Raw genomic sequence first — 19662 nt, 5'->3', positions numbered from 1 at the left:
TGTTTGACTTTTTAAGTCCTTTATAACCTGGCCTTTTCCTACCTTTCCAATCTTCCTGGTCCTTATTTTTTCTTCTGACCCACCCTCTATCCCCACACCCAGCAATCTTGTGACACTGACTTCCTTGTCTTTCATTAGACATAACGCTCCATCTCCCAGCTCTAAGCATTTTTTAAAATTTTAAGCAAGAAGTTTATTTAAGCAATAAGATGTTTGACTTGAAGGAAATACTATCTAGGATCAATTCCTTTATAATAATTTATCCCTACTGAGAGACAGAGATTGAACTACATATAACAGTTACATACACAACAGTTTTAAGATCCTCCTTGGTTTTACAATGCTAAAAGAAAAACACTGAAATTATCCAATCAAACAAGGTATGCAACTTAACTGGGAATATAAAGATAAATGTTGAATGAGCATGCTACTAATGGAGAAAGGGGATATTTTCACTGAACCAGTTTGTTTTTTCCCCTCCCCAACTACATCTGATGTTGATCAAAACATACCATCGGCCATCTAGTCAAAAAACAACAGCAATGCATTATCCCTGTACACACATACACAGCTTACTTTGTGTGCGATAAATGAATGGGGGAAGGGAATCAAGGAGAGAAAACTACACTGTTGTAGTCAGAATGTGGCTGAACCAAACCTTGATTTTCTAGTGAATGTATTGTTTTCCTTGGGAGCATAGTTCTGGAGTAGAGGTGCAGGTTCTCTTTTTAGTAAACACCTCCTGTCTGCTGCTGGAATACATCAATTGTATCTCCATCCTCCATTTCCAACTGCACTGGTACCTCTGTTTCATTGATTGGTTGCCCATCAAATCAGAATCTGAGCTGCTTCACTGACCAGCCCGTGGTTCCCAGCAGGCTTTCATTAGTTTACTAAGAGGTGTGTGCCTCTTAATCTTAAATCGCACCACCAAAGCATCTTGCCCTGGCACTTTCAAATTAATGTGGTTGTCGTCTTGTCTTGACTCCTCCCTTTGGCTTTTTGACGAGTCCAGGGGTCTCCACAGCCGCTGCTCCACAAAAGGATGGTCTGCTCCAAGGGAATAGAGGTGGGGGAAGGGATAAGCAGCAGGAGGAGAAAGAAAATGATGGTGAGGAAGAGGAGGAGGAGGAAAGCATTTTCAATGACTGTCCCCCATGTCTGGAATTCTCTCCCTCGACATTTCTACTTCCTAGTTTCCTTCAGGCCTCAGCTAAAGTCCCATCTTCTAGGAGAAGCCTTTCCCCTGTTCTTAATCTTAGTGCCTTCCCTCTGAGATTATCTCCAATTTACCCAGTATATGTCTTATTTATACATAGTTGCTTGAATGTCGTCACCTAGTTAGACTAAGTGCCTTGTTCTGTTTTGTGTTTTGCCTTTCTTTGTATACTTAACATTTAGCCCAGTGCCTGGCACATAGAAGGTCCTTAAATGCTTGTTGACTTGATTCCTTTCACTGGTGATTTCTAAAAGTTCTTACCTTGGTAGTTCTATAAACCCAGGAAAAATGGAAATCCTCCTGAAATACAGATGAATATCCTCTTTTAAGAATGTCCTTGGAAGGGGGGGAGGGGCTGGGAGGGCTGAGGGCAGCTAGGTGGCACAGTGAACAGAGCACTGGCCTAGGAGTCAGGAGGACCTGAGTTCAAATTTGACCTTGGACACTTAGCGCACACACACACACACAAACTAGCTGTGTGACCTTGGACAAGACACTGAACCCCAATTGCCCCTCCAACAATAAAAAAAAAAAGAATGTCTTCGGGCTGGCTAGGTGGCACAGTGAATAGAGAGCACTGATCCTGGAGTCAGGAGTATCTCAGTTAAATTCTACCTCAGACACTTAACACTTACTAGCTGTGTGAATTGGGCAAGTCATTTAACCCCAATTGCCTTGCCTTCCTCCTTCAAAAAAAATAAAAAAAGAAGGTCTTCTCCATTGGTAAGACCTCCTTTGTTTATTTGTTTTTTTTTTTTTTAAAGCAATTGGGGTTAAGTAACTTGCTCAAGGTTACATGGCCAGGTGTTTCTGGGTGGGTGCTAAGTGTCTGAGCCCGGGATTCTATCTCCAGGTCTTCTCAACACTGGAGCCGGTGCTCTTACTCGCTGTGCTACCTGGCCGCCCCAGACCTCCTTTGTTAATAATAATTAAACATATGCTTCACAAGTTTCTTTTTCAGTATCCTCAGCTGAAACACCTTCCCATCTCCAGAAGGTTATGAGAAAATGTGCTTCTCCCTAGACAAGGAGATTCCATAGACAGGGAAATCAAGGTATTGAGGTATCTTAAACCGAAACCAGAAATCATTATTCTCTGCAAGCCCACCGTCTCCTAAACTTCTCTGTTACTGTCTCATATACCACCATCCTTCCAGTCATCTGGGCTCACAACTTCAGTGTCATCGTTAACTTCTTATTCTCACTCACCCCACATATCCAATCTCGTCTTGTCATGTCTTTCTCCATAGCATCTCTTGGATTTGTTCCTTTACAGAGCCACCACCCAGTTTAGGCTTTCATTGTCCATCACCTGGAGTAAAGTCACAGTCTTAAGTGACTTCTCTCCCTTGAGTTTCCAATCCATCCTCCGCGAACTGCCAAGGTGATTTTCCTAAAGTACAGGTCTGTCCATGTCACTACAACCTCTTACTTAATAAGCTACAGTCGCTCTCTACTGCTCCTACAATCAAATAGAAACTCCTCTGTTGGGCATTTAAAGTTCTTCTCAACCTGACCCCTTCCTACATTTACTGTGTCCTAATATCTCCCTCCTCTCCATGCACTCTATAGACCAGACACACTGGCCTACTTGCATTTCTCAGATATGACACTCTCCCACGCACTATCTCCATGTCTACAATACTCTCCCTCTTCACTTCCACCTCTCAGTTTTCTGGCTTCCTTTAACATTCTACTTCAATTCCACTTTCTATGGGAGGTCCTCCACTTGCAGGTGTCTTCCCATCTGGCATTATCTTCCATATACTCTGTATTTATATACCTACTAGAATGCCCTCCTGAAAGACAATGATTCATTTATTCTTTGTTTTCCTGAGGCACAATGCCTAGCACTTAAGCACTTAATCAATACTTGTGGACTCATTCATTAAGCAGGTCAGTGGCCTCCCCAGAGACATATGTTAGCAATCATATAAGACTTGACTTCCAACTGCCCTGCTACCCTCCTCCCCAATAGCTCTCCCATTCATAAAATCAGAATTCTCTTCAGCACCCTGATCCACATGGAAACTGTCTCCTGAGGACCTCTAGTATTTTGCATCAACCTTTGAACACCTAAGAGACGCTGGGAGGAACCATTCTGCCTTATTCAGACCCTGCCCTAGCATCAGGAAAGAAAAAAATTCTTGGTGTAGCAATCGTGAAGTCACAGGAGCAGGACTGGGAAAACTTGTTGGGTGGCCAAAGTCAGAAACTGGAGATCAGATATCAGAGGTCTAATATATCTTCAGAAGAAGATATCATGAGGCTTCTCACAGGAAGTAAGCAAGGGTGACTAGACAAAGGAAATCAAATTATGGTATATGAATTTAATGCTGTAAGTAATGAAGAAGCAATTTCAGAGAAACCTCAGATGTATATGAAATGGTGTGGAGTGAAGTGAGCAGAACCAAGTGAATAATTTATACTCTAACATCAATACCATAAAACCAAATAATTCTGGGAGACTTAAGAACTTCATGATTAATTACCATGATAAATCATGAGGCCAAAGACCCATGATGAAGAATGCTACAGACAAGACAACTACAAAGAATGAAACACAGATTTTTGGATGCAGACAGTTAGGGAACTTGCTTTTTGATTATACTTACCCCCTTATAAGAGTTTTACTTTTCTTTTCTTCCCTGTCCCCAGTGGGGGAGGGATGGTGGGAGGAGGTGGAGAAGAAAAAATGAAATACTTGGTAACTGGCGGGGGGGTACCCTTTTTTAATGTAAAAAAAAAGATAAATGAAGTTTGAAGAAACAAAATCCAGAGGAACTTCTAGACACACAGAGTAATGAGGACTAAAGGAATTCATGCTGCCCATCTATGTTTAAAGCTCCAAATGCTGATGACGGTAATGGTGAAAACAAGTGAAAGAATCTCCCAGTTTTTATGTCTCCCTGAGGTGGACAAGCATCCTCATTATTGGACTTCTCTCTCAGATTCTCTTATCAACAATGTTCTTTAATACATAGCACTCACTAAAGTGAAAAGCAAGGAATAGCTGACAAAATAGATCAAAATGTTTACAAATGGTGCCAATGTCTCTAAACAGTAAAGAAACCTGTTTTATTTCCCTTAGTGAGAAATTGGGTATCTTCCTCCATCAGTACTCCAAACTCAACATATCCCGGTCTGAAATTATCTTCCCTTCCAACCCGCTACTGATGTCTCTATTGCTGTCAATTACCATCATTTTCTTGGTTATCAAAAAGAAATTATCTTTGGTGCTTCCCTTTCCCTTGGGCCTCCTATATTACCAGTCACTAAGTCCTTGCAATTTTAATATGCCTTAAACACATTCTTTCCCTTCCATTTCTTTTTTTTTAAATAGTATTTTATTTTCTTCCCCAGTTATATTTCCAGAAAATTGTTAGCATTCATTTTTATAAAGATTTTGAGTTCCAGATATTTCTCCCTCCTTTTCCCCTCTCCTCTTGTGGAAATGGTAGGCAGTTTGACATACTTTATACTTGTGCTATCATGTCAAAAATATTTCCCTATTAGTCATAGTTGTGAAAGAAAAAAACAGATCAAAAGGAAAAAAAACAATGAGAAAGAATAAAGTAAGGGAAAAAATGCTTTGATCAACATTCAGAGTCCATCAGTTCTTCATCTGGATATAGATAGTGTTTTCCTTTGTACTTGTCTTGGATGGGTCATTGTGTTACTAAGAAGAGCTGAATCATTCATAGTTGGTCATCACACAATGTTGCTGATACCTTATACAATGTTTTCCTGATTCTGCTCATTTCACTTTGCATCAGTTCATATAAGTCTTTCCAGGATTTTCTGAAATTTGCCTGTTCATCATTTCTTATTGCACAATAGTATTCCATTACATTCATATACCTTAACTTTTTCAGTCATTCTCCAATTGATGGACACCCCCTCAATTTCCAATATTTTGCCACCATGAAAAGGGATGCAATAAATATTTTTGTGCATGTAGGTCCTCTTCCCTTTTTTATGATCACTTTGGGATACAGATCTAGTAGGATCTGTATTGTTGGATCAAAGGGTATGCAAAGTTTGTTTGCCTTTTGGGCATAGTTCCAAATTGCTCTCTGGAATGTTTCGATCAGTTCACAACTCTGCTAACAATGCATTTGTGTCCCAGTTTTCCCATATTCTCTCTAACATTTATCAGTTTCACTTTTTGTTATATTAGCATGTGAGGTGGTATCTCAAAAGTTATATTAATTTTCATTTCTCTAATAAAAAGTGATTTAGAATACTTCATCATATGCCTATAGATAACTTTGATTTCTTCATCTGAAAACTGCCTGTTCATATCCTTTGACTATTTATCAATTGGGGAATGACTTGTATTCTTATAAATTTGACTCAGTTCTCTATATATTTGAGAAATGAGGCCTTTATCAGAGACACTTGCTGTAAAGATTGTTTCCCAGCTTTCTTCTTTCCTTCTAATATTGATTGCATTGGTTTTGTTTTGTACAATAATCTTTTTAATTTAGTCTAATCAAAATTACCTATTTTACATTTTGTAATGCTCTCCATCTCTTCTTTGGTCATGAATTCTTCCCCTCACTATTGATCTGACAGATAGATTATTCCTAACATATTGTAGGATTCTAGTTTTTGGTACATTCTGCTATCTGCTTTTGTTTTGTGGGAGAGTTCATCTCATTCACATTCACACTTATGATTACTACCTGTGTATCTGCCTCCAACCTATTCTTCCTCCTGTTTGTCCTCTCTCTCCTTTTACCCTGTCCCTCCTCACCAGTGCTTTGCTTCTGTCCACTATGTCCCCTGATCTGCTCTCCTTTCTGTCAGTCCCCATCCATCCCTTACTTGATCTCCTCCCCTTCCCTTCTACTTTCCTGTCAGGTAAGATAGATTTCTATATTCAATTGATTGTGTGTATTATTTCCTCTCTGAGCCAATACTGATGAGAATAAGATTTAATAGATGCTTGTCTCCCACCTTCCCATTTTCCACTCTACTGCAGTAGGTCTTTAGTACCCCTTCATGTGAGATAATTTACCCCACTCTACCTCTCTCTTCCTTCTGCACCCATTGTACTCCTCTTTCTCATTTCTTAATTTTTAAAAATTCACCTTATTGCATGTCTATATATATTCCTTCCAACTGTACTATTAGTGATACAATTTTTAGAAATTACAAGTATCATCTTCCTGTGTAGGGATGTAAATAGTTTAGCTCAATTGAATCCCTTAGATTTTCTTTTACCTTTTTTTTACCTGTTTATGTTTCTCTTGGGTCTTGATAATGGAGGTCAGATTTTTGGCTTAGTTCTGGTCTTCTCCTCATGAAAACTTGAAATCCTTCTATTTTGTTGAATGACCACTTTCCCCTTTGATGTATTATTGATGATGGCTAATTTTGTCAGGTAAGTGATTCTTGGTTGTAGTTCTAGCTCTGTTGCCTTCTGGAATATCATGTTCCATGACCTCCAGTTCTTTAATGTTGCAGCTGCCAGGTACTGTCTGATCCTGGTTGTGACTCCCCTATATTTGAATTGTTTCTTTCTGTCCACCTGCAGTATTTTTTTCCTTGACCTGATTATTCTGAAATTTGGCTATAATGTTCCTTGGAGTTTTTATTTTGTGATCTCTTTGCTGAGGTGATTGGTGGGTTCTTTCAATGCTTATTTTGTCCTTTGGTTCTAGGACATCAGGGCAGTTTTCCCTGATAAGTTCTTGGAAGATGCTATCAAGTTCCTCCTTTTGATTATGGCTTTCAGGTAGTCCAATGATCCTGATATTTTCTCTCCTATATCTATTTTCTAGGTCAGTTGTTTTTCCCATGAGATATTTTAAATTTTCTTCCATTTTTTCATTCTTTTGTTTTTGTTTGATTGAGTCTAGTTGTCTCAGAGTCATTAGCTTCCACTTGCCCAATTCTAACTTCTAAGCAATTGTTTTCCTCAATTAGCTTTTGTACTTTCTTTCCTATTTGGCCAATTGTACTCTTTAACGAGTTGTTTTCTTCAGTGGATTTTTGTATCTCCTTTTCCATTTGGCCAATTCTACTTTTTAAGCAGTTTTTCAAGTTGTTGACTTTTTTTTTTTTGTAATTCTCTTGCATCACTTTCATTTCTTTTCCCAGTTTTTCTTCTATGATTTTTAAGTTCCTTTTTGAGCTCTTCTTTAAGTTCTTTCTGGACTTGAGATCACTTCCTGTTTTTCTTTGGGGTTTTGTCCACAGGTGTTTTGATATTGTTGTCCTCTTGTCAGTTTATGACTTGGTCTTTCCCATCACCATAATAACTTTCTATGGTCAGATCCTTTTTTGTTGTTTTATGCTCATCTCTCTGCCTCCCTCCCTCCCCCCCTTTTTTTTTTAACCTTTTTTTTTTCTTTTAAATTTGAGTTCTGCTCTCAGGGTGGAAGGGGAAGTGTCTCCAGCTTCTTGTACTAGTAGCTGCAAGCCCTGAATATTTGCCTGGTGTTGCCCTAAGGCCCATGGGGATTATCCAGCCTGGTGTTGTGCTGAGGAAGACAGGGAGGCTGTAGCTGCTGGAAGCCATAGGGGTCTGGCAATTCACCTGGTGCTGAGCTGGGATCCAGGTGGCTGTGTCTGGCATGTGCTGAGGCCAGTGGGGTATTTTTGCATTTCCCTGAGACTACACTGAACTACTTAAAGGGCTGGCCCCTGGGGGGTGCCTGTTTGCCTTGGGCTGTGCTGAAGTATGTAGAGGTCTGGGCTATTTTCTTTACATGCTGAGGAAGACTGTCAGCCCAGGGCTATAATGAAGCAGGTATTGGTTCTTGGAGTTAGAGTCTGCTGGTTCCCCTGGGTCTCTCCCTTTCCCTTTCCTGACACCATATTCAGGTTGCCATTATTTCTTGTCAGGAATCATTATTCCCACTGCTCTCTCTGTTTTTAGTCCCTTCCTTCCATCATCCATCCTACCTATTGTTGTTAAACTACTTTTTACAATCTATAGTTCTGTTTATGGGTCAGCTAGGTGACCCAGTGGATATAATGCTGTACCTATAGACAAGAAGACTCATCTTCCTGAGTTCAAATTTGGCCTCAGATACTTATTGTGTGACATAACCCTATTTGCCTCAGTTTCCTCATTTGTAAAATAATCTGGAGAAAGAAACTACAAATCACTCCATTCTCTTTGCCAAGAAAGCCCCAAATGGGGTCACAAAGAATCAGACAAGACTGAAATGACTGAACAAGTTCTGGTCATGTCACTTCTTTGCTCAAAACTCTATAGTTGTCATTTCCACCACCACCCCTGCCCCACCCCAGTTGTCTGTGGAATGAATTAATAGGATCACAGATTTAGAGCTATAAGAGACCTTAGAGGTTATTGAGCCCAACTCCTCATTTTACAAATGAGTAAATGGAAACCCTGAGAAGTTAAGTGACTAGCTCAGAGTCCCACAACTGACTAGTCAGTTTCTGAGGTCATTCAAACTGAGGTCCTCCTGGCTCTAAGTCTAGTCCTCTATTTCCTACACCACATTGTCTCTCAAGACAAATTCCTTATGCTAGCATTCAAGGCCCTTCATGATCTTCCTCCAGACTTATTTTCCTGATTTATTAGTCCCCATCATTTATCCTCCATCCCAACACTACTGGGCTATTTGCCCTTGCCCCAACATATTGTACATTTCCTACCTCTGAGCTTCTGCTCAAACTATTCCCTATATATTCTTAGGAGCTATATGGTATCATGCAGAGAGTCCTAAAGAGACCAAGTTCAAGCCCTAGCCCTGCCACTTAGTAGCTACGCAATCCTTAGCATGTTTCCTCATTCATTTAATAGGGATAATAAATGGCTGCCCCTTTCAGGGTTGTTGTAAATAAAGTGTTCTGTAAGCTTTAAGTTGGAAGATAAATTTGAATATATTCAACTAATAGATAAAGGGATAAGGACTGAGCTTGTGATTTCTGTGATACTGGAACCTGGTAGATGAGGAAACTTCCTCTGTGAATGCAATCAGCACCTTCTCTGCAACTTAGAGTTTAACTAAGCCTTATCTAGCCTTACCTATGGCACTGAGGGGTTTAAGCAACTTGGCCAGAGATTGACCCATAAACAATATATCTCAGAGGTGGTACTCAAACCCTGGTCTTCTTGGTACCAAGCCACCTCTCTATCCATAACGCTTGGTTGTTTCTCTCAAATTTACCCTTTTTTTTTTTAGTATATCATCATCCTTAAGTGTTGAAATCTTACCCACCTTTCAAAGTTCACCTAAAATATCACCAACTCTCTGAGCCTTTAACTTGTTACCTCTACCCTGGAGTAATCTCATCTTTTAAAAAAAATTTTATTTAATTTTTAATTTATGGAATAAAACAAGTATTTCCATGACATAGTGTAATAAAAAAGATGGTTGCACACGAAACCACAAATCTATTATGTACAACTTGCTCTTCTTTTTAAAATATATACTAATTATAATGTAAATGTCTTTTTTTCTCCCTCCCTCCAGAGATGGTTACTATTAGACACAAATATATATATGTGTGTATACACACACACATATACATATGTTTATGTATATAGATACACTATTGTACTGGCAAGCATAGAAGTAGTTCAAACATTGTTTCAGTTATTGAATTAACACTTTGTTTCAATTCAAGTTTCTTTTGAGCCTTGTATCAAGTCTGTTAAGAAACAGAACATATGAACCCCATAACTTGTGAACCCTAGAACTCATGAATTCCTGTAGCAGGAAGGAGAGAAGCTAATGACCATATATAAGGAGAGGCGCAGGCTAGAGACAGCAGAACTGAGAAGAGGACTCTTGTGATGGCAGAGTCAAGAAGGAGGAAACTTGTGGTATCCCAGAACTCTGTCTGCTCTGTCTCTGTTGATGTTTGCTTGTGATACTTTATACAGAAGCCCTAGAAGCCCTGAAAGAGGATTTTCTGGTTGTATGTTTAGAAGTCCTGGAGGAGGGTTTTGGAGGTCCTGGGACTTTACTGATGATTTGTGCTGACCTCTTAGACCTTGTTTGTGGGTCTGTGTTGATTTCTATGTTGATGATTTGTGCTGACTTCTTGGACCTTGTTTGTGTGTCTGTGTTGATTTCATAGGCAGATAGTGAATTGATGATGGTGCTGGAAATGTGTATGAATATAATTGTGGCTCTGTCAAGTTATGTCTTCCCCAAAACAGGAACTTGAAGGACTTGAGGTGAACTGAACACTGTGAACTTCAATATGGAACAGGAACTAGACAAAGAACTGGACAAGGAGCTGGACAAGGAACTGAGAGATGCCTGCCTTTGAATGCAGATGACAGTTGGAGCTGGGACCATGGAAGAGGAATCATGGAAGCTGAGAGCCAGCCTTGAGAAAAGCTAAAAGAAGACTTTACTTGGATACTGTGTACTAACTGAGAAGATTATGATTTACTGTGACCTAGGGGTGGAGAACTTTGACTTTTGTACTTTGTGATTGAATTAAGGATTTTGTGATTGGCTAAATGAATGTACTTTGTTTAAAACTATGTGACCACTTTGGTGAAAACTATGTGGCCATTTTAGTGATAAGTTGTTGAGTTGTGACATGGTGAATGCTGTATTTTGATTTTCTGTGATAAGTTGTAACACTGTGAATTCTGTATTTTGATTTTCTATGAATGTTTTGCTCTGATTTGTTATTGAATAGAGAGCTCACTATACTATATAATCAGAATCTTGAAAGCTGTTCACAGCAGAAGTCCTCTAGAAAGCTTCTCATGCACAGCTTTACAACTATATATATATATATATATGTATATATATGTAAAATCATTCTATAAATACTTCTATTTATTAGATCTTTCTCTGGATACAGATAACATCTTCCTAGTAGTCTCATCTGTTAAATTCCTAGGGTACTTTTGGCATCTCTTATGTTTGTTTGTTTTACCACATTCTATTCTGTAACTAATAATAATAGCTCACACCTTTGAAGTACTTTGTGGTTAATATAGCAAATTATTTTATAAGATCCTTGAGAGCAGAGATCAGACCTTATTCATTTCAGTATTCTTGACAATGACAGTGCCTGGTCCTGAAGTCATTCAGTACTTGTTAAGACAAAGAATAAAGTAGCTTTCCCTAGTTTCTGAAAAGTGACAGATTCTCTCCAGAGGGAGGAAAATCAAAGTGCTCAGGAAGCTCTCCCAGAATACAACTCCAGGTTCTTTCTTCATCAGGAAAACAGAGGTAGCTACTCCAGATCTCTAAGGAAAACTTTCTAAAATGCTCTTAGTCTGGAAATGTCCCATTACCACATTGAGTCTAGTGCCACCTAAAGAACAATGGCATTAGAAATATGGATTTTTGTTTCAGGTAGGAGCTTGGGTTTGTTGGAAGCAATAATCAGTTTCTCAAATACAATCCAACTTGAACTCTTCCTCCTATATAACTCTGGCCACAAGTTATTGTTCTTATATAACATCTGTCTAAGATTTATGTACTGATGGATCAGCTTGATGGTCTGTCCATCCAACTGCATAACATAGCTTGAATAGCAGACATTCTTTATGCACTTCGTTTTTCTTACGTGTGTTATTAGAACTCTTTTGAGTTCTTGTAATATTTATTTGGGGTGCTCTCTAGTATTCTGGGGCTTGATATATACAATCAGCAAAATGTCATCTACTAAGCACCTAAAAGATGTCATCATCTATGGGAAATTCCTTTTTTTTTCATTTGGAAAAATCATAGCAGTAGTGAACACCTTTGTCAAGTGTCCACACCTTGTTTTTTATCTTGATTCCATAGTGATATCCATTGATAAATCATTGAATAGATATTATCTTTGTTTGATCTGTTGAAGAATCTTGAATCATCTTAAAGTACATAAGACTCCATTTTGCTCTGTGAATCACATGCTTATTATTGTTCAGTTTCAGTCATGTCCAACTCATTGTGGCTATCTTTGGGTTTTATTGGCAAAGATACTGGAGTGGTTTGCTATTTCCTTCTCCAGTTCATTTTATAGATTTTACAGAGGTAAACAAGGTTAGGTGGACTTGCCCATGTTCACACAGCTAGTAACTGAGACCAGATTTGAACTTCAGAAGATGAATACTAACCAACGACCCAGCACTCTATCCACTGTGCCACCTAGCTGCCCTTTTCAATAAACATCTAACAATAAACATCACGGGCTCTTATTTTTTTGAACCAGGTACAATTGTAAAGATTCAATGAAATTCACACCAGTCAGTCAACAAGTATTTATCAAGCACCTACTATGTGCCAAGAACTGTTTTAAGCACTGGGGCTACAAAAGGAGGCAAAAAACGTGCCCTCAAGGAGCTTGTGACACAATGAGATGTGAGCAAACCAGCTGTATACAGGGAAAACAGAAAATAATGGAGAGAAAAGGCTCCAGACTTTAGAGGGGTTGGGAAAGGCTTCCTATAGAAGATGGAATTTCAATTGGAACTTGGGAGAAGCCAGAGAAGTCAGTAGGTGGAGATGAGGAGGGAGAGCATTCCAGGCATGGGGAAGAGCCAGAGAAAATGCTGGAGCCAAGAAATGAACTGTCTTGTTTGTGGAACAGTCAGGTGTTCAATGTCACTGGACTTAAGAATACATATTGGGGAGTAAGGTGTAAGAAAACTGGAAAGGGAGGTGGGGGCTGGGTTATGAAGAGCTTTGAATGACAACAGAACATTTTGTATTTGATCCTAGAGGTGACAGGAAGCTATTGGAGCTTACTGAGTAGAGGACTAATGAAGAAAAGCAAAATATGGGGGTAGGGGGAAGAGCAAGTGAAAATGCCCAGACATGGGGCAGTTAGGTGGAGCAGTGAATAGAGCACCGGCCCTGGAGTCATGAGGACCTGAGTTCAAGTCCAGACTCAGACACTTAACACTTACTAGCTGTGTGACCTTGGGCAAGTCACTTAACCCCCAATTGCCTTGCCTTCCCCCTCCAAAAGGAGAAAAAAAAAACAAAAAACAAAAACTAACCCCAAAATGCCCAGACACAGGGGAGGGGGTGTTTAGTGCAAGGAACAGCAAGGAGGCCAGTGTCATTGGATCAAAGAATACATGGTGGGTGGTAGAGAGAAGGCATAAAAAGGGATAATAGTGATTATACTACCTCCCTGAAAGTGCTGTAAGGGTCAAACAAGATAATGCATGTGAAAGCACTTTGCAATCATAAAATATAATTATCTAAATATATTTTCCATATATCTTTCACAGAAATAAGAATGCCTAATTCTATTCACTTTACCATGATTATCAAAGCTAATCATCTATGCGGCTACCATGTCTCCTGGGTAGAGGCTGCTTGATGTAATGCATGATCAAGTCTCAGAAGATATGGGGGGGGTCGTTGGAAGGAACCTCCACTGGCTATGATATTAAAATTATAAATTAAATTAAAAAACAATTTCAGATTTTCCAATCTGACACACCTCTCCCCAAACACTTCTGTCTTCCTTGGCCTTATTTCTGTTCATGTGTTCTGGCCCTTTGACAAAAGGCAAGGCATGACCTGGCAACTCCTGATTTCTCTCTTGGTCCTTGGGACAGGAATTATATCCAAGTTGTTTAGTGAATGGGCCAGCAAGAAGCAACCATTCAGTAGGTTATAAATGGAACTGAGTAGAAAGAAGGCTTTGTTTCTCTTTCTTGCTCCCTCTTTTGATTGCATTTTTCTTAGAAGTCAACCACTGCTCCATGTACCTTGGACTTCTAGATATGGGGTAAAAAGGATTTCTTTTTCATTTCCCCCCCAAACATTAATGGCAATTATAAGCACATGGTATCAAGAAGATGTGCTTACTTAGGTAAACTGAATCTGAATCTCTGAAACTAAATCTCTAATTTGTATCTATGTAAGTATAGGTAGATGACCAGTGATTAGTAATACAGAGAGTTCTAGGGTTCCTAAGTGAGCACCAGCTGACTAGCAGGAGTTGCTTTCTGGCAACACATTGCTAATCAGAGGAGAACAAGACAGTTCTTAACTTGAAAGGACTAAAGAGTCATGCCTGGCTAGCCAGAAGATTTGAACCTTGTGAATTGCTCAGATCGTACAGATTCAAGCCAAGTGTGAAATATTTATTCATCAGTACCAGAAAGTTATCTTACTGCCTGAGAGAGTAGAGGTGTGTACAAAGAAAAACACATACATAAATATATACATATTATACATGTTATGCATATATTATAGATATGATGGGTTATTGTTTTCTGTCTGAAATGTTTGTTATATGTGCTTTTGAGTCTTTTGTGTTTTAAGCATTTCTTTTATAGTGGAGGAAATAAATAACTCTGCCCTATACCCAATGTCTATCTTATACAATGTTTACTATTTCTAGAAGAGACTGTTACCTACTATTAAAAAAAATGAATTGTATTCTATCTTTTGTTTTTACATCACCTTTTCCCACTCCATATCCATCCCCCCAATTGCCCCTCATAACAAAGATTTTTTTTTCTAAAGAGGAAAAAAATTAGAAAATTTGATCAATATATTAAAAAAACCTGACAATATATGCAATATTCTACACCTCTGACTCTCCTATCTCTGCAAAAGAATGGGGAAAGGTGTTTTCTAACAACTCTGTTGTGGCTAACTTGGTTCTTTTTAATTTTGCAGAATTCACTTTTTATTTTTTGATGATTTCCATTTATATTGGTGTAGTCAGTCTTCTTGATTCTGCTCACTTGACTTTGCATCAGTTCAGGTGAGTCTTTCACTCTTCTTTGGATCCATCAAATTGTTTTTATAGCACAATACTTTTTTTTTTTATTACTTTCATGTGCCTGTATTTGTTTAGCCATTCCATAATTGATGGGTGTCAACTTTGTTTCCAGATCTTTGCTACCACAAAAAGTGCTGCTATACATAGTTTGGTGCTTATGGAGCTTTTTCTTTTCTTCTTCTTTTTTTTTAATCAATGACCTCCTTGAGGCATATGCTTAGAAATGCAATCTCTGAGTCAAAAGGTATAGACATGTTGGTCTCTTTATTCAAATAATTCTAAATATCTTTTGAAAATGGTTGTAATAAATCACAGCTCCACAGACAATGTATAAATGTGTCTTCCTTCCCATAACCCCTGAAATATTGATTATTCCCATCTTTTGTCTTTTTTGCCAATTTTCTGGGTGTGAGGTGAAATTTCAAGGTTATTTTAATTTGCATTTCTCTATTTATTTGAATATTCTTTCACATAGTTATTAGTTTGAAATTCTTCTTTTGAGAACTATTTATATCCTCTGATCACTTACCTATTAGGAAATGACTTCATGCCTTATATGTTTATTAGTTGTCTATCTTATTTTTCTTGCATACCAAACTCTTGTCTGAGAAATTTTTTATAGAGATTTTCCCCCTAGTAGACTGCTTCCCTTATTCTAGATGCATACATTTTCTTTGTGCAGAAGCTTTTCAATTTCATGGAATCAAAACTACCGATATTGATCCTATCTTTTGTAATTGCCTCTATTTTGTGTTTAGTTAAGAATACTTCTCCTACTCATAACTATGGGAAAAATTCTTCTATTGTTTACATCTGACCATATGTGATTAAAGGTTGTCTATATCTAGAATGTTGCTAGACCTCATTAGCTCTCTAGGAATACCAGAGATGGCTATAAGGTATTTCATGCCTGGGATCCACATAAAATATTCTTGTTTTGGGTTACCAGACTATAGAACTCTTGAGGGGTTTGCCCCAAGCTTCTATTTTGGGTTACAGTTACTCATCTCAATCTACCTTTCTTTCAGACTGTCCTTTCTGCAAAACCACTTGGCTGTGTAGGTAGGGTTCCTGTGTCGAAGAACTTTGTCAAAATCTTATATAATGTAAATCTTCCACAATCTGGATAGAGAGGATTGCATCTCCTTTCCAACTCATTCCCCTCTGCTAAATTACCATTCAAATGCCACAATTTGCTTTGTCAATTTACAATGGATAGGAACCTATTTATTTCTAGTTCTGTGCTAATATAAAAAACACTGCTAGAAATACTTCAGTGTGTATAAGATCTTTTTTGCTGTTGTCCTCCTTTGGGTAGAATCTATAGGTCAAAGCATTTCAACATTTTAGTCACTTTCTCTGCATAAATCCAAATTGCTTTCCAGAATGGTTGGAAAAATCCACAATTCCAAAAACAATTTGTGAGCATGTTCCCCTTTCTGTAATCCCTCAAAAATCGATTATTCCTTGTATTTTGTCATTTTTGTCAATTTTCTAAGTGTAAGGTAAAAATTCAAAGTTGTTTTGATTTTTAATTCTCTTGTTATTAAAGATTTGGAGCATTCTTTCACATGATTATTAATAATTTTCAATTCTTATTTTGGGAAATGCTTGTTCATATCCTCTGAAGGAATGACTTTTAAAAGAACTGCTTCAACCTGATATTGAAACTGGTTCTCAATAAAAGCAAGTTGCTTTCCTAGGGACCAAGAGAGTAGTGGAAAAGAGAGCAAGGAATAAGGAACAAGCATGAAGAAATAATGACCCAGAGGATAGAATTACAGGAAAAGCTAGCTAACCTAGGGTGTAAAAATTGAAAGTATTAGAAGAGACTAATATTTTATGTAAATAAAGTAATATTAAAACTACGTTCCAGTAATTTACCTATATGTAGTTTGTGTTCTAAGATTCTTTTCTATTCTAATAAAGCTGGGCACCTTAAAATAACTGGTTATACTATATTGCCATCAATAGTTAATCTCTGTTGATTATCTCCAATTTATCCAGTATATATCTTGTTTGTACATAGTTGTTTTCATGTTGTCTCACCCATTACACTGTGAACTTGATGAGAGCTAGGACTGTCTTTTGCTTTTCTTTGCTAATCCTCTACTCAATAAACTCCAGCGGTTCCCTTATAAAATACTCTAGCCCTTCATAACCTATCCCCTTCCTACCTTTCCAGTCATCTTACAACTTACTTCCCAACAGGTAGTCCTAAATCCAATAACACTGGCCTTCTTGCTATGCCACAAATTTCTTGTCTGGACATTTTCTCTCACTGGATTTCCTTAAATTCCATCTAAAATTTCATATTTTACAGTAAGTCTTTCCAACCTCTTTAAATTCTAGTACCTTCTATTATTTCCCCATTTTTTCCTGTATATAGCTTGTGCTATCAACCTGGAGGTTTGCTTAAAGAAAGCAAACAGGGTAGGTGATATATAAATTCATATTGTTTATTTCCTTAATACTAGCAGACAAGTGTGCTGCACAGAGCCAAAACATAAATTCGGACTGTCTGATAAAAGAATGACTAGCTTTAAATATGTTTTAGAAAAATCCCAACTCAGGGTCTCTATGTCACTCAAATTTATGATCTCCATAGATGTTTAACCATTTTATGAGAAAAGGAATTTTCTTAATGGAATAGATGGTAAATACAATAAGATAAGAGAGTTGACAAAGTGTCTGTGTTTTCTTTACCATTAACACGACATAACATAGCATATGTCCATAAAATATTAAGATAAGAAAAATTCTATTATTCAAGGTAGTGTCTCGGGTTAAGGCTCTCAACCTTAAAGGCCATAAAAGGAAAACAATGCTCTTAAGTCAACCCCATGTAGCCTTATTGACATAGGAAGAGGTATTCTCTGAGTTTACTCAGAAAACAAAGAAGTTGTTAGATTCAGGCTCTTCTTCTGGTTGATTAGTTCAGGCTCTGGCCCTTATTGGAAATAACATTGATAAATGATTATCAGTGCGTATTTGTTCCATTGTCACCCACATTAGATTGTGAGCTCCTTGAAGGCAGGGATTGTCTTTTGCCTCTCTTTGTATACCCTGTGCATAGCACAGTTCCTGATACACAGCAGGCACTTAATACATGTTAAGTGACTGATGTTCAGTGTCCCCCCCACACACACTTAGCACAGTGCCTGACACATAGTAGGCACTTTGTAAATGCTTGTTGACCAAACAAGCTACAATAGAACCCAGTTTTTGGACTGTCCTAAGGATCTACATGACCAGTAACCTAGCAGAGAAATGTCTAATCTCCAGTACTCTCAGTGTGACCCTAAGGTTAATTTTCATCCTGGGTTTATATCCCACCAAAAGAATTCCTAGTAGAGAAATCAGGCAGCTTCAAGTCAATCACATGTCCTGGTCAGACATATCTGAAGAATGGTGCTTGGTTCTGTAGACTACATTTTAGCTAAGACACTCATAACTTGGAGAAGTCCGGAGAAAGATCACTAGGTTTTTTCTGGGATTGGATATCATGCAATATGGGGATCAATGAAAATATCCTCGAACATGGAAAATAGAAGACTTTCTCAGGGTTGGTGAAAAGAGAGAAACATGATAACTATCTTCTAGTATTTGAAGAATTGCAATGTGGAAGAGTGATTAGATTTGTTCTTCTTCTTGCCCAAGGGCAGAATGAGAAGGATGATGGAAAGTGCAGAAAGGCAGTTTTAGGTTTGGTGTAAAGAAAAACTTCCTAATAATAGGAGCTATCCAAAAATGTATGATTTGCTTCCATAGGCAGTGGGTTCCATTTATCAGAAAATCCAAAGCAGAAGGCTGGATGAGTACTTGTTAAGAGTGTTTTAGAGGGCATTTCTGTTTAGGTGGTGGCTAAACTAGATTATTTCTCAAATCCCTTCCAATTCGGCTTCTAGGATTCTGGAAGTATTTGGGTCTTTGGACTCAGATAGAGAGGTCAGGCTCAGCACTGTGGGATTCATGTAGGAGCAACACCCGGCTAGGGCACCATTCCAGTGAGTCACCCATATACCTCACCCTGGCAGGGTGCCATAGTCCCAAAAGCACAGCTAAAGCAGGCCTCCCAGCAGGTACAACAAGCTAGGGAACAGAGTCATGAGAGGGGGTGGTGGTGACTGGGATAATTAGCTCATCAATTCAGTGCAGTTTGTTTCCAGAGAAGCATCAGTGCCCTGCTTCCTGGTTTGGAAGAGAAAAAGCAGAACAAAGGAGTGGCCCCAAGCTTAGCCCTACTACTTCTGTGGGCCATGATTCAAATTTCTCTGGTCAAACCAAGTTTTACCAACTCTGATGAACAACAAATTCAACTATATAGTTCCATGTAGGTCAGTGGAATAAGGTGAGGGAGGTGAATGAGAGAATGGAACAATGCAGTAGAAAGAAAAAATATATATTATTACTAAAACATTGATGAAGTTTCATGCTGGCTGTCTAGAGCTATTAACTACCCAAATCATATATTCTAACCAAATAGTAGTATATGTTTATCAGTAAAAAACAAACAACACCTTTCCCCTTTCTAGTCTCCAATATCTACTTCTCATCCTTAGTTCCTTTCCCAAGCCATACTTTTTTGGTCTTATTACTGACCCTGCTATGTCCTTCAACCCCATTCTTCTGATCCTCTTTCCTTGTTCAAGTACCAGCCCTACTTTCTCCCTCAACTTTATCCTTCTACCGATGGCCCAAACTTTGTTAAGAGCTAAAAATCTGAAACTGAATCATTATATGGGAATG

General features: G+C 38.3%; 1 long non-coding RNA gene across 1 annotated transcript; it reads right to left on the bottom strand.

Moving 5' to 3' along the window:
- Window positions 1-222: 222 nt before the first annotated feature.
- Window positions 223-2980, bottom strand: LOC138154874 (uncharacterized). The gene is made up of 3 exons (XR_011166697.1): window positions 2428-2980; window positions 1481-1519; window positions 223-1050 (listed from the first exon to the last, which is right to left on the bottom strand). It is a non-coding gene; the product is annotated as an uncharacterized lncRNA (long non-coding RNA).
- Window positions 2981-19662: the final 16682 nt, after the last annotated feature.

Source organism: Petaurus breviceps, unplaced genomic scaffold (genome assembly GCF_028583685.1).
Source record: "Petaurus breviceps papuanus isolate PSGF00001 unplaced genomic scaffold, PetGlider_PUasm1.0 91133, whole genome shotgun sequence".
In the NCBI taxonomy this organism is placed as follows: domain Eukaryota; kingdom Metazoa; phylum Chordata; class Mammalia; order Diprotodontia; family Petauridae; genus Petaurus; species Petaurus breviceps.
Note: the sequence above shows the minus strand (reverse complement) of the source record. Positions and strands in the feature narration are given on the sequence as shown.